The sequence below is a fragment of the Bison bison genome, unplaced genomic scaffold, assembly GCF_000754665.1.
Source record: "Bison bison bison isolate TAMUID 2011002044 unplaced genomic scaffold, Bison_UMD1.0 scf7180017864530, whole genome shotgun sequence".
In the NCBI taxonomy this organism is placed as follows: Eukaryota; Metazoa; Chordata; class Mammalia; order Artiodactyla; family Bovidae; genus Bison; species Bison bison.
In genome coordinates, this window is record NW_011495080.1 from 6,623,622 (window position 1) to 6,638,137 (window position 14,516).

The following is a 14,516-nucleotide window of genomic DNA, read 5'->3' on the forward strand; positions in this document are numbered from 1 at the left end:
TTTTTTTCCTTCATCTTTCTCCTCTCTTTTTAAAGCCTGAGGAGCTTGTAGTGAGAAGAAAATGTTTAACTGATACATTTCTGAGGACTGATGTTACACATGCATGCATCACAGGAGTGAGTGGATGCCTGACAGGTCAAAACTCCCAAGAAGCGCTCCCCAGTTCCGGGCGGCCAGTGATGGAGGGCAAGCCTTCCCTCTGGGCTGGGAGCTTCCCTCCACCACTCTGATTGAAAACCTGGTCTCTAGATCCCTTCTGCCTCCAAAACTCAGTATCACAAATTTTGCAAAGAAGTAGTTTGCAAATTACACGAAGCTGTTCTCAGACAACAAGCTAATGTGTTAAAGTTACCGGTACTTAGTTGTCACTAGTTTTCTTTAAGTTCTGCAGAGAATGTATTTGCATGTGGCATGAGTGAAAATCTGTCTCAAGTAGTGGTCTCCAAGGCAGTTTTACCTAACACACAGGCAGCCTGGCACGAAGGGCGGCCTCTGGAAAGCTCAGAGCAGAGCAGTCAAGGTGCGGCTCCCTGGCTTTGAACCCTGGCTCCACTGCCTGCTGATTGTGTGACCCTAGGCAAGCCCTTAAACGTCCCTCAGTGTGCTTATCTGTGGAGGCGTGGTCAGTCATTCAGTCGTGTCCAACTCTGCTGTGACCCCCTGGACTGTAGCCCACCGGGCTCTTCTGTCCATGGGGTTTCCCAGGCAAGAATACTGGAGTGGGTTGCCATTTCCTCCTCCAGGAAATCCTCCTGACCCAGGGATTGAACCTGAGTCTTGCATTTGCCGGGAGCCACCAGGCTAGCTGCATCCTCATCTATAGGATGGGAATAACCAGAGAACTGAACTTGCAGGGCTGCTGCGAGGATCAAACGAACAGATCTGTGTACGCCCTTGCTGCTGCTGCTGCTCTCTGTGCGACCCCATAGGTGGTGCCTAAACCAGCCCTGGGGTCAGGCGGCTGTCAACCACAGGTGAGTAAACTGGCTGAAAGAGGGTTGGGTGACCTGGACCAGAGAGAAGTGTCACCCGGGGAAGAGGTGAAACTCGAATGCCAGGCCTCTCAACCTCCCGTGTTGGGTCAAGTGCCCTTCTGTGTGGGGCCACACCCGCTCCTTTCTATAAAAGGATCACTAAAGGGTGCACCCCTTGCCATTGTTTAAAAGGAAGCACTGAGTAAACGTTAACCATGAGGATTTGTGACACGGTTTTGTTTTGTTTGGGGAGGTGGGGGCTGGGTGATAGTGGTCCCAGAGGTCTGGAGAGCAAACACTGATTCTTTCAACTTGGGCTTGTGGGATGTCTACAGCACAGTGAATCCGAACAGGACCCGGACAGTCTCTATAGCTTAATCACATTCTAAATGCCCACCTTAGAAACAGTCCCCGCCACCTTCCCCATTCAAAGGAGTTCCCAGGGGGCAGTGCCTTCTCCTTAGCAGCCACACCTGTTCAGTTCATATTCTCCCTGCTGGCCCCCCAGCATGTATTTTTTGTCATCTTTATTCTGTTTCGCTCTGTTTTCCTTTCTCTTTTTGAAACCTCTGCATGGGTCACCCAGGACTTCAGAGGAACTCTCATATACAGCACGGTCTGAAGCAGGAACACACTGCTCAGAACCTTGGAGAACTTCGAGCATGTGTATGTGCGTGACACAGTGGGAGGGGAAATTAGCTGATCTAACATTCGGGTAGTTGTCTGGCCTCTAATCATTCACCAAGCTCAGTATCAATAAGGTTTTTTAAATTGTAGATATTTAAAACTGCCCTCCATGTAGGGTTAATCTTTAGACGTCATACAGAGAGGGCCTCTTGACAGCGAGCAAATTCATGATGAGGTCTTGGGAGTGAGGGCAGAGAGATGACTGTTCAGTAGTATAGTTGGTTTTTAATGAAATCCTTAAGGATGTTTATTGATGCTGTTTTTTTTTAACTCATCCTCAATTTGAAGGTTATATTCACACCATGCAAATGGTTTCCATACTCTTCTTTTTAAAACATCAGTTTTGGTAAAAGTATAAAAACATTTCACATTCATGAAAATTTCCCTCAAGAATATAATACACAGATGGTTTTATTAAATTTTGCACATATATTCTTTGTGTTTATCTTGAGTGTTCAAAAAATGAGAAATACAGACGCTAGAGTAGAAATGTCAGTGTTGCTACATTAGAAATTGAGGGCTTAGTGGTGCTGTATAACAGATAACGTGAACACATTAGATCTGTTTATTTTTCTTCTTCAGCCCCATTAAGTGGAAGCTTGTGCTTTTCTCCTCCTGCCTTCATGAGCTCCTCCACTCCCGTGCCCCCCTATTCGTACCTAAATAGAAGCACGTTAACAGCCTGAAAATAAAGGGCAGGCTTTTTTTTTTTTAAGCTCATCTCTTAGCAAAATGTCTACTCGTCCCGTCAGAAAACGAGCTCTGACGTTTAAGATGGGATAAAAGCAGTTTTTCTTAGTTTGCCCAGTTGTCAAGAAACTCTTCTCTGAAGTGATCAGGTTTGGTTAAAGACAAGAGAAATACAAAAGGTCATATTTTAGCCCTTCACGGTTGGTTTTCAAGGGGTGCTTTGGTGCAAAAATCACGTGGTCAGTATTCATGTGACGGTGTTAAGATACGTGTTTTTCTGCCCCCATCACAAATCTGAAAATGTTCTCTCTCCTCACAGACCATGGGGATGGCACCCGGAGGCTGTGCCTTTGGTGTTCTCAGCACCCAGGGTGGGGAAGATGGTTTCCATATTTGAAATCTAGGGACAAACAAAAAAATAACTCTTTTTTTCCTTGAAGGGTTAATGCCCTAAACAGCTTCAGATTGGTTCACTTGAATCTTAAAATTACTTTTCTGGTCACGCGCACGGAAGGTCTAAGCATTTGTGAAATGTCTTTTTTTTTCTTTCTCCTGATGCTGTTCTCTCTTGGCTGTCTTAATTACACAGGGGTTGAGAAACCAAATTAAAATTAGGCGTGGCTGGTAAACAGCGATCACGTTGCCTGCTCTTAGCTCCGCAGGCTTGTTGGAGTTACTTCTCCTCCCCGTCGTGCTTTCCTCCCCACTTTCTTTTTTTCTCCAAAGGAAATATCATAAGCTCTTTTAGAAATACTCACAGGAAGTGAGTATCCATATGCTGGTTACTCGCCGGCAGCTGAGCGTTGACAGGTGGAGAAGTGTTGCTGCCATCGCTCAGATTTCTTTGAACCTTTGCGCCGGAGCAGGGGAATATTCAGGGCGTACAGACCGAAGGATTTTTGTGTACTGAGGGAGTTACAAGAGGAAATTGGTCATCGCGCGTCATCTTGGTGGTGGTGATTCAGGAAGCTGTGATGGGGGGTCTGCAAGGCACGTGGCTGCCGCCGGCGCTGAGGTTTCTGCTCACTTCTCAGAGGGCGGGCTGTCTTCTAAAAATTAACGCTCCCTCCACTGCCAGTGATTCTTCTGCAGTGAGTCACTTCCAGAAATGAATAGCCACGGTTTTTTTTTGGAATGAATGTTGTGAAATCCCTCATTTATAATGGCAGGTTTTCAGTTGGTGGTTTTATCAGAGAGAATGTCTCAAGATCAAAACGAAACCTCCTCTTTAAAAGGAAAGAAAGTACTCTCGATACAGAAAGCAAAAGTACTTCCAGTCTCCTCCTGACGCGCTGTCGCGGAAGGTCTGTGTGCCTGCGTGTGGCGACACACGCCCGAATATTAGTACTTGCCTACACTGTAGGAGTCCTTGGAATTACGGATTCGTTGCTAGTAGCTGATTGATCTCCTGTGAAGAAGGTCGCTAACTACAAGAAATGTTACGTGTGGTGAGTAGGTGGTGGATTCTGAAGATTGTTGCTAACCCAGGGCTCATCCTCTTTTGAGTCATGGATTCAGAGGACTGCTAGCAAGCTCTTAAATACTTCTGCTTTGTATGATTTAGTGGATGGAACTGCAGGACTCATAGAAGCCTGTGAAAGGTTTTCAGAACCTGGATTAATTGAATAATCCTTGAATCTTTTGAATATACTAGTCCCTTTGAGGAAGAAAGGCTATTTTACTGACGGAAGCCATTTGTAAGGGGCTTTTAAAAGTTTAAAAAGCCCAGTTACTGCAGTTACTGCCCATCTGTATTTATTTTAATTATCACTCCCATCTTCTTGTGTGAAGGAAATGACTATATGGTTTCAACAAAGAAAAAGTTTTGCCAACTCTTTTTAACTGAAGAAACTTCATCCACGTGTTACTCCTAACTGGATTTTTGTCTTCCTGACTATCTGCAAGGGGAAACTACCCCATGAAGGATACTAACCCTTCTGGCAGTATCTGTGATGTGTCTCATTCAGAACCCAGTGGGCTCTCCACAGATGATTGGCAGTACTTTTATCTAGAGGGGAAAGAGAAGGAATCCAGTTACTGGAAACAGTGAGTGCAGCTTCAGAAATTGTTGTCTCTCCCGAGTGGAGAAGTTGTTTGACCTCCTGACTCATTTCATAGGAATTGGAGAAAACAACCTAGTGTGGTTTTCATTGTTAGTCCTGGAGGATTCCAAAATCTGTGTGTCTGCAAATGAGATGAGCTGGAGAAAGGTAGTGTTGGCACTTGCTGTTTCTACTTGCCTGCTCTCCTAATGGAATTCAGTCCCTTGCCTCCAGACAAGTCCAGCCTGTTCCTGGGGATCCCTTGTGTGGCCTTTCAGTGGTGAGTACTGATGGCAGCAGTTTCTGATTTTTGTGGGTTTTTGCTTCTCCGTTTCTAAAGAGCATTTTATCCAAGGACACAGTTTAAACAGCATTCTTTCTTGGCACATTTACACTACAGTTTATATTGACCTGTAGAAAATACACTGGGTGCAGTGATAGTATAAAAGACAGCATAACCTGTAGACAACAATGAAAGTGAAGAGTTGGGATTTATTTGCATAGAATAGATTTTTGCAGCTTGTTGACATGGAGGCAATTTTGATTTTGACATATTTGTATTAAGTGATTTTGGGGGGTAATTTATTTAAAACACAGGAATGGAAGGTAATAGTATATTCCAGCAAAAATAATATAATTGCTAATAGTTAAAGCATAAATTTTTGACTAGTAACATAATATATGTGCAGAGAAACTTGATTCATGGCGTTTTGGTTTTAAAGCAGCATTGTCAAATCAGCTAAAGGTTTCAAGAGGACAACGAAAATATGCTGAACTTGGATAAAAGTAGAAACTGAGGTGTTTGAAGTGATTGATATTTGAAGTGTTAGTTAGATTTTGGCCTCTGTATAATCTCATATATGATGGATCCACCAGATCACACCCTCAAGGAGCGGTGGTTTATTATATAATTATTAGAGAGTTTCTCATTCTTTTTGGAGATGGATGAGAAAAAAGTTGACTTAGCCATGCTGGCACGGTTTATTCTGTTCACTGCTTTATGTCTGAATGCCTTAGAGATGGGGTTCTTAACCCTTCCAGGGTGTATTGGGCCCCTTTGAGAATGTGATGGAAGCCATGAATCCTCTTACCACACTTACACGCCCACATTTGCCCACATTCTCCAGACTATTACGGCCACAGTGGCGCTCGTCTGCAGGCCCCAGGTTAAGGACTCCACCAAGAGTGAGACCTCACGGTGGCACTGCCATTCCCCAGCAAACACTGAGACTTAAAATACAAGGCATCTAAGTTGAAAAGAAGTCATTCTCCATGGTCGCTATGTGGGGGTGCAGAGTCCGAGAAAAGGAGGAAGAGTAGAGAGTATGTGACTGATATTAAATAAAGAGAATCATTAATATCAGAACCTCCAGAATCCCTAAGTGTTTAACCTTGGATATTCGTCAAGTACGTTGTGAATTCTGGTGGAGACTAGAGGATTCAACGTTCAACAGTTGAGGAGAGTTTTCCTGACACGGAATGAAACCTCTTTGCTTTCCTTTTTGATTTCCATTGTGTGTGTTACCAAGCCAGGTAGGACTGCCAGTATCTGAACCCCAGAAATACAAATAATAATAGTTGAAACAAATTGGAGAAATGATTCTACATTAGCAGAAGGTATTTGCTGGGGTATATATAAGGTAGTTTAGCTGAGTACACACAAAATACCACAAGAAAGATGTAGCCCTTCTTGCCCGTCAACTAAATTTGTCAGTACTGTAAGGCTGACGTGGGAAAAAATGGACATGATTCTGGAGTGTTTAAAAGGAGTATGACATAAAAGGGTAAGAAAATAAGGCTTGCATTAGTCAGACTCATTCTTGTGTGCAACCTGAGTCACATTTGAAAAAAGATTTGGGGTAGTTGTGGAGAGCTCTGATATGCAAGCAACAGAAAGTTATATACTCTTCTAGCAAAAGATAAAGTAACTGGAGGTTTTAGTCTCCAAAAGGCTAAGGGATTTCTTGCTAAAGGTCTTTAAGTAGTAACAGTGTGATTTATCTTTGTGGCACACTGCTTGCTTTCAGTGAATTGTGATCCTTTGATGGCTGTCCTGTGTAGGCACATGTGTAACACGTACATGAGAGCTTCCGCAAGAATCAATAGATTCAAATAAAACCAGAGTTGTCAGGACATAAGGTGTATAATAAATATACTTCTTTGTTGATTAATAGATAAGAAAGACTATCTCGATTGCCAAGATGATAAAGTAAACAAGTGGCTGAGGGAAGTTATGAAATCTTTGGTTGGGCTGTCTTTCAAGATGAAACTAGGGAATTCTGTTTTAGGTGGTGGAAACATGTATTAATTCCTTCTACAAGCTCTGAGGACCTACTTTGCTAGGTGCGCACAGTCTAGCTACAAAAGCAGATTCACAACGTACGGTTTAGTGCTCTGGCTGCATAAAAATAGCGTATGTGCGGGACCTTCAAACACTCAGCCACCATCTGTGAGTCTTCCTGATGGAATGGCGTCCGAATTGATCCTTAAAGGACAGCCTTTAAGGAGTGAGCTGGACCAGGGAGGCAGGCATTATGGTGAGGGCTTCGGGCAGGAGGAAGAGTGGATGCAGAGGAAGAGAGGAAGAAGAGAGGCTCAGAGCAGTATGTACAGTGGAAGGTGTGGGGAAAGGAAGAGCAAGAGAAGATGAAGCAGGAAGAGCCATTGATACAGGGATCTATCCCGCTGTGCCGTGTTAGCCTGAAGGTGTCCATCTAGGAGGGTGATGAGGCCAGATGTGTGCACTTAAGACACATCATGGGGCTGTGCTGAAGGGAGTGTGTGTGTGTGTGTGTGAGTGTGTGTTGGGGCAGGGGGATGGGTTGGGCAAGAGGCAAGGAGACCAGATGGAAAGGTAGCTCCTCTGGTTGTTCAGTGAAGTAATGATGACGCCAAGGGCAGTGGATTCCAGAGAGATCCGCGAGGTGAAAAAAGGGGAAAGGTGAAGTCAGGTTAGTGGCTTAGGTTATTAAGTGGTATCGTTCACCACAGAATGAAATCCGAGAGGAAAAACAGGTTGGAGGGGAAGACACAGCGACATTTGGACGTGTGACAGTCACATGGACAGAACAGGCGGAGGCGTAAGAGCCGAGCAAGCACAAAGGTGGTTTCTATGGGGTTGGACCTTGAAATGTGGGTTAGCAGCAACGGCCTGAAGTCGGTGGTGGTCTTGACTTGTGTGAAGACTTGTTTCTCAAGTAGCAGATCAGTCTTTTAAATTGTTTATACAGTATTTAAAAGTTTTCCCTGAAACTTCTTTTAAACTGTAGAATAAAATAGAGAAGAAATACTAATTTTCTTCTGATTCCATCACCCAAAGTGCTTTTAATATTTGCATATTTTTATTTCCTTGCAGTATTTTCCAGAACATGCACACGTATGTGCGCGTGCACACAGAGTTGCAAGAGCAGCATCGTCGTACAGATGATTTTTATATACAGGCATTTTTATATCCCACGTTAAATGCACATCCTCTCCATGTGCTTTAAAATGCTTTAAAAACATTTTTAATGGTGCATTGTTCTCTAATTTGGGTGTATTCAGTTTGCTTCCAGTTTTTTAAAAGCCATCTTAACATTACAATAATTATCCTTTTCTAAGTATAAACTTTTAATTATATCTTGACTAGAATCTTCCTGAAAAGTTTTTTAATAATTGATTTATAATAATATAGTTTACAATATTTTATTGGTTTCAGGTGTACAACATAGTGATTCAAAATGTTTATAGATTATACTTCTCTTAAAGTTACTACAAAATAATGGCGATATTTTGTATCACGCTGTGCTGTATAATGTATCCTTGTTACTTCTCTATTTTATGAAAGGTAGTTTGTGTCTCTTAATCCTATACAGCTATCTTGCCCCTCCCCACATTCCCTCTCCTCACCAGTACCCGCTGGTTTATTTTCTGTATCGTGAGTCTTTCTCTTTTGCTATACATATTCATTTGTTTTATTGTTTTAGATCCACATATAAATGATAACATACAGCATTTGTCTTGCTCTGACTTATCTCACTAAGCGTAATACTCTCTGGGTTCACCCATGCTGTTGCAAATGTTAGAATTCCGTTCTTTTTTATGGCTGAGTAATATTCCATTGAGTATATGTATGTGTATATATGGGTGTGTGTGGTGTGTGTGTGTGTGTGTGTGTGTGTACACACACATACCCCAAACATCTTCTTTATCCATTCATCTGTTGATAGACACTTGGGTTGCTTTCACATCTTGGCTTTTGTGTATAGTGCTCTATGAACATTGGAGTACATACATCTTCTTGAATTAGTGTTCTTCTTTTTTATTGTTTTGGATATATACCCAGGAGTGCAATTGCTCGATCATACGGTGGTTCTGTTCTTAGTGTTTCTGAGATGCCTCCATACTGTTTTCCATGGTAGTTGCACCAGTTTACATCCCAGCTGTGTACAAGGCTTCCCTTTTCTCCACATCCTTCCCCAGATTTGCTATTTGTAGACTTTTTGATGATAGCTACTCTGACAGATGTGAAGTTATATCTCATTGTTGTTTTGATTTCTTTGTCTCTAGTAATTAATGATGCTGAGCATCTTTTATGTACCTGCTGGCCATCTGTAAGTCTTCTTTGGGAAAAATGTATATTCAGGTCTTCTACCCATTTTTTTAATCAAGTTGTCTTTTTGATGTTGAGTTGTATGAGCTGTTTATATGTTTTGAATATTAATCCCTTATCAGTCCATATCATTTGCGAATATTTTCTCCCATTTAGTAGGTTGCTTTTTTGTTTTTTGAAGTTCCTTTGCTGTGACAATAGTTAACCTGTACATGTGTCTTGGACAAATTTTCAGTGATTTCCTCAGGATAGATTCCTTGCAGTGAACTTAAGTCACAAAGAGCTGAACTCTTAAAGATTCTTGTTATCCTTTGCCTGTTTGTTTTCTGGAAAAATCTGTATCAAGTTATACACAGTTTTATCTATTTTTGAATCTTTAGGCAAAAAACATTACATTATTTTTGGTTGATTTACTCAACAGCTATTTGATGAATACTCTGTCAGGCATGTGGCATTTTTATTAGCTGTCAGTAAAGTTTACCTTCTTTATGTCCTGATTAGTCCATTATTTACTTTTGTAAATGTTCTGTTCACATCCATTACCAGCTTTTCTACTGGGGTGTAATTGTTCTATAATGCATTTGCATTGTTCTGTAATATATTTAGTCTTTTATGTGTATGTGACATTTGTGGCAAATATTTTTCCCAGCTTCTTTGATTTTTTATTTTGCTTATGATTTTTTGAAGTACAGAAACTTTACATTTTATTTAGCTGACAATGAAATGATTTTTGTCTTTTTTTTTTTCTTTGTGACTTCTGTTACCTTGGGCTTAGGAATTCCTTCCCACCTTAAGTTAGACAATATTCATCTAATGAGAAATTTTAAAAAACATTTTTTATATAAAATCCACCAAATGGATCCAGATGGGTTTTTTGACAAAGTCAATCCCTCAACATTGTGTGCAGAGTCGTCTATATTTCCCCAATTGATTTTTTGGTGCTGCTTTTATTTTATATTTCAAGAGCTTGTACTCTTAAATTGAGCTGTAGGAGTCCATGAGTTTTGGTGGATATTAGCACCCAAGTGAAGGTTATGAAAATACTTATAAGTTAGCATCTTATTGTAAAAAAATCTCACACAGCAAAGCTGAAAGAATTTTACAGTTAACCCCCATATATATCCCAACTAGATTCTGCAATTAATATTTTACCACTCTTTCCTTTATCGTCTACCTATTCATCTGATAACTTTTATACTCCTAAATCATTGTTTGAATTCAAATCTGGGACTCAAAGATATTTTGTTTCATTCTGGGTTTTTTCTGTAATTTGCAGGTTTGATTTCTAGAATCCCATGGACAGAGGAGCCTGGTGGGCTGTAGTCCATGGGGTCTCAAAGGAGCTGGACACAACTTAGCGACTAAACAATAGGAAACTTTTAGCAATTTATATTAATACAGTAAAATAGTGAACACCCTAATAGATACCAAGAGAAACTGCCTGGTTTTGGTCCTTTAATTTCATGAATATAGTTTGCTCTGTCGGGATTATGATGGTCATTCACATCACGATGGGTGCACCGTGCTCTGTGAGCTCCGTCTTCCACTACAGTTGCTTTTTATTCTTCCGGCTGGAACTGCAAAGGGACAGAAAGGCCACTCAGTAGACACCGAGATGCTGGTGGAAGTGTGTGGTGGATGGGCCTTGGCAGAGCTGGTGAGGGGACTGGCTGGGCCGCAGTGGGCTTTGAGGATCGGCGCTTGCCGGAGTCGGCCACTTTCCTGAGTGGCTGCTGTCAGTCTCTGCCACCAGAGTCCTCGGCATGCAGGTCGCTTTGCCCTGTCCCAGACCCGCCCTCCTAACATTCGTCTTTGAGTGTCCCTGGTTCACGGCAAGTGATGAGAACAAATAAACCTTAGGTCAAGGAGCTTAGCCACCTCTCTTCCAGCCTCAATGATGAGCACCTTAAATTCCCTTGGTTTTTGGTGCTTAATGGCATCCCAACTTAGAGATGGGTTTGCAGCTGTGTGCTCACTGCCGACTGATACACAGCATCTGCCTCTTGGGGCAGCGTACAAGTAGCTGATGGAGAAAGGCACAGCCTGCGTTAAAAGACTGACTCATGGTCACCACTAGAAATAAACTGCCGTTTCATTTTTGTACTGTGTCTTTTTTCCCCATCCAGGCTTCAATTTTCTGTCTGTAAAATGTTGATTTTATTAGATTATATAGAAGTTTTTTTTTTCTTTATCCTAAACCTGCGATTTTAGTCTAGAACATTGAGTGTAGGTCAGTATTCACCTCTTTCTCAGAAATCCGGGAAGACAGGTCTGTCCAGGCTGTTAAGACCCTGGATGAAGCTCATCAGACTCTGGATCTGGGGCTAGAATTTTAAAGCCATTAGCTCCTCTGAAAGGAATGAGAGGGCATTCCTGAGACCGGGCAGAGGGGGAGAGCCTTACTCACAGGAAGCTTGTTAGCTGACTAGCTGCTTGCAGAGCACGTTCCCGCCCAGACCTCCTCCGGGACACTCACCCTGTGGTCCAGTGTCACCTCTGTCCTGAATTCTCTGCTCGTAGCCAATGATGCGATAGTATTTTAGAAGCGTAGCCACCCAGTGCTTTGAAATGGAAAGATTAGCATACTGAAAAAAGTGTAACACAACCTAAGTTAATATTCTAGTAATACCAGTATTCAGAAGAGGCATCCTATTTGAGTGAATTTTCAGAGGGAAAGAAAAGTTAAATAACCTGAGTTTTTCCCTTGCCACTGTCCCCTCTCATCTTTACACTCCAGCAGGACTCAGCGTGTTGCTTCCCAAACCTGCCAGGCCATTTCCTGTTGCCCTGCCTTTGAACACACAGCTGCCCCACCCTTACCCCTCTGCCCACCTCCCCAGTACCCCACCATGCTCACCTCTTCCAGCCCAGTGCTGCTTAACAGATACCCAGATACTAAAGTAGGGAGTTGATTGGGCTTTCATTAATTTGCCAGGAGCAAGGGAGGGTAGTTACAAAGCACCACTCTAACCTGTTATTTTCTGCGCTATTAAAATGTAAAGCAGACCGATGAAAGAACCTGCCTCCCCACCAGTCATCAGCAGACTGTGCAGGGGGTTTATGAATCCTCTTCTGAATCCACAGCTAGTTTTAAAATCTAGCTTCTGGGCTTGATCTGCAGGAAATACGACGGTGAGGTCATAAATGCTATGGAGGGGGTATGAGGTTATTTACCAGGTCCTATAACGTTAGCACTGGGACTCCTGTTTAAGCTGCTTTATTAACTGGGTTACACCTGTTTGGAACCTTAATATCCCCAAAGGGGTTAACATGTCAAAAATATAAACCAGCTTTAAAATGAGTCTAAATGCAATTATAAAGTTTTTAAGCATGAAGTTTGGGTACATTCACAGGCAATGGTATTATATAACAGGTTTGTAAGGAAAATACGATCTGGGGGTACATCCTTAACTTTTGTTAGGTGTCTTGAGAAAATGCTCATGAAACACTGTGGTGTTACTCTCAGGGATTTAAAAACGACGACAGAGAGTACAGAAACACTGCTTTAGATAGATGGGAGATATTTTCCAGGATGGAGTCTTTCACGTACCAATTTAATTGAGAGCCCTCTCAGATGAAACTGAAATACCACCACTGTGGTGATGGCAGTGTCAGTTAGCTGTGACCTAAACTGTATCAGTCATGACTAACTGGGGCTTCCAGGACACCGCGGTCGTGTTTCCTGTCGCCTCAGTCTTCCGGGGGCAGGATTAACGGGGATAAGTCATTTCTGTGTTCAAGTCTCTAATTTTTCATTCATGTAAACAATAGGTGAGAATAGACCTGACCCAACACAGGTTTGAGAGATCTGTGCTACTAACAACAGTAGCTAACAGTGTTAGCTGGGCATTGTATATCAGGCACTAGGCGGAGTATTTTACTTGGTTGTCTATTTTAATAAACAATCCTATGCAGCAGGTACTGCTACTATACCCATTTTATAGATAGGAAACTGAGGTGCAGAAAGAAAGGTTTTTATTTCCCAAGATTACACAGGTAGTAAGTGCAAGATCCAGGATGGATCACAGCAGTCTGGCTCCTAAACCCAAGCTCTTAATTGGTATCCTATTCAGTGTCCATAAACAACTCATATTTTGGAGGTACTTCTCTTCTTTGGGGCTGCTCAGCTTCATACAGTCCATTATCTTCCATGGTGCTTTTAATGTATTAGGAAGGATGAATGCAGCCCCCGAAGCTGGGCATTTTCATGCCTAACCTTGCTCTGGATCACCTGGTTGCAGCTTGTTATTAATGATGCATGTTACCACAACACAGCCCCATGGCTCCAACAAATGCACTATTGGTTAAAAGAGAGTAGTATGTCCAAAAAAGGGAATTAACAAAGCAGCTATCCCAACTACCAAAAAAACCAGTGTGGTTGGCTCATGAGGAATCCCTTTTTCTTTTATTATTGGAAGTGAATAGAAACTCATTAATATCATGCCTTCCAGTAAGTTCAAGCCCTATAATTTAAGCACACTCTTAGGACCCAGAAATCTGCTGTCTTATGAGACTATTATTGTTTGGTTGACTGCCTACCTACTGCCTCAATTGTGGGGTAGCTGGTTTTCCACTGTTGTAGCACAAAGGCCCTTCATGTATTGGTCTCATCTTTTGGCACCACCCCATCCTTCCCCTATTCCATGGTCTCCGATCCATGCGCTATGCATGGAAGCTCTTTCCTTCCCTCTCTTCCTAGCCAACCACTACTGTTCCCTTCAGATGAAGCCTTCTCCAGGCAGCTTTCCTTGACTGCTGAGGACCAGGTTAAGTGCCCCCAACGCTTCCACAGCTCCCTCTGCTTACTTCTTCATGCATATGTTATATTAAGTTCTAACTTCCTGTTTCTTATCTGTCTTTCCTGACTGGAAAAGCTGGCCCTGTAAGGGCCAGGATTTGGTATTGTTTACTTTTGGATAGGGGCTTCCCTGGGGGCTGAGTGTTAAAGAATCTGCCTGCCAATGCAGGAGATGCAAGTTTGACCCCTGGTTCGGGAAGATCTCCTGGAGAAGGAAATGGCAAGTCACTCCAGTATTCTTGCCTGGGAGGTCCCATGGACACAAGAGCCTGGCGGGCTGCTGTCCATGGAGTCACAGAACAGTTGGACAAAACTTAGCAATTAAACAACAACAACTTTTGAATAAAAACCCTGACACACAGGACAGTGCCTGACACGACAGATGCTCTACAAATGTTCAAATGAGAGACAGGTAGAAAGGACATATTTGATGATAAGGGAAACTAATATATACAGTACCTAGTGGTTACAGTTCATAAGGTACATTCATGATTTTACTGTACTGAATGCTCATGGCAACACGGGAAAATCATTTCCTTTAACCCCTTTGCACTGACATGGAAACAGCAACTTACCCCATGCATATACGTGGTTAGTAGGTGGGAAAGCCAGGACTTGAGCTTAGGTCTCTGACCCCACACCTTATGCTCTAATATACCATGTGAATATCCCAAGGCCAGTCTTAACACAGCTATTAGACTGGAGCAAAGCAGCGTGCCATTCTTGTCCTAACC

General features: G+C 42.4%; 1 long non-coding RNA gene across 1 annotated transcript in view; it reads left to right on the forward strand.

The window, feature by feature from the left end:
* The window catches only part of LOC104982315, a 61,625-nt gene that overhangs the window by 31,532 nt on the left and 15,577 nt on the right, over window positions 1-14,516 (forward strand). The window contains exon 2 of the long non-coding RNA XR_824501.1: window positions 855-4,673. This is a non-coding gene — a long non-coding RNA (uncharacterized LOC104982315). The remainder of the gene's footprint in view (window positions 1-854; window positions 4,674-14,516) is intronic.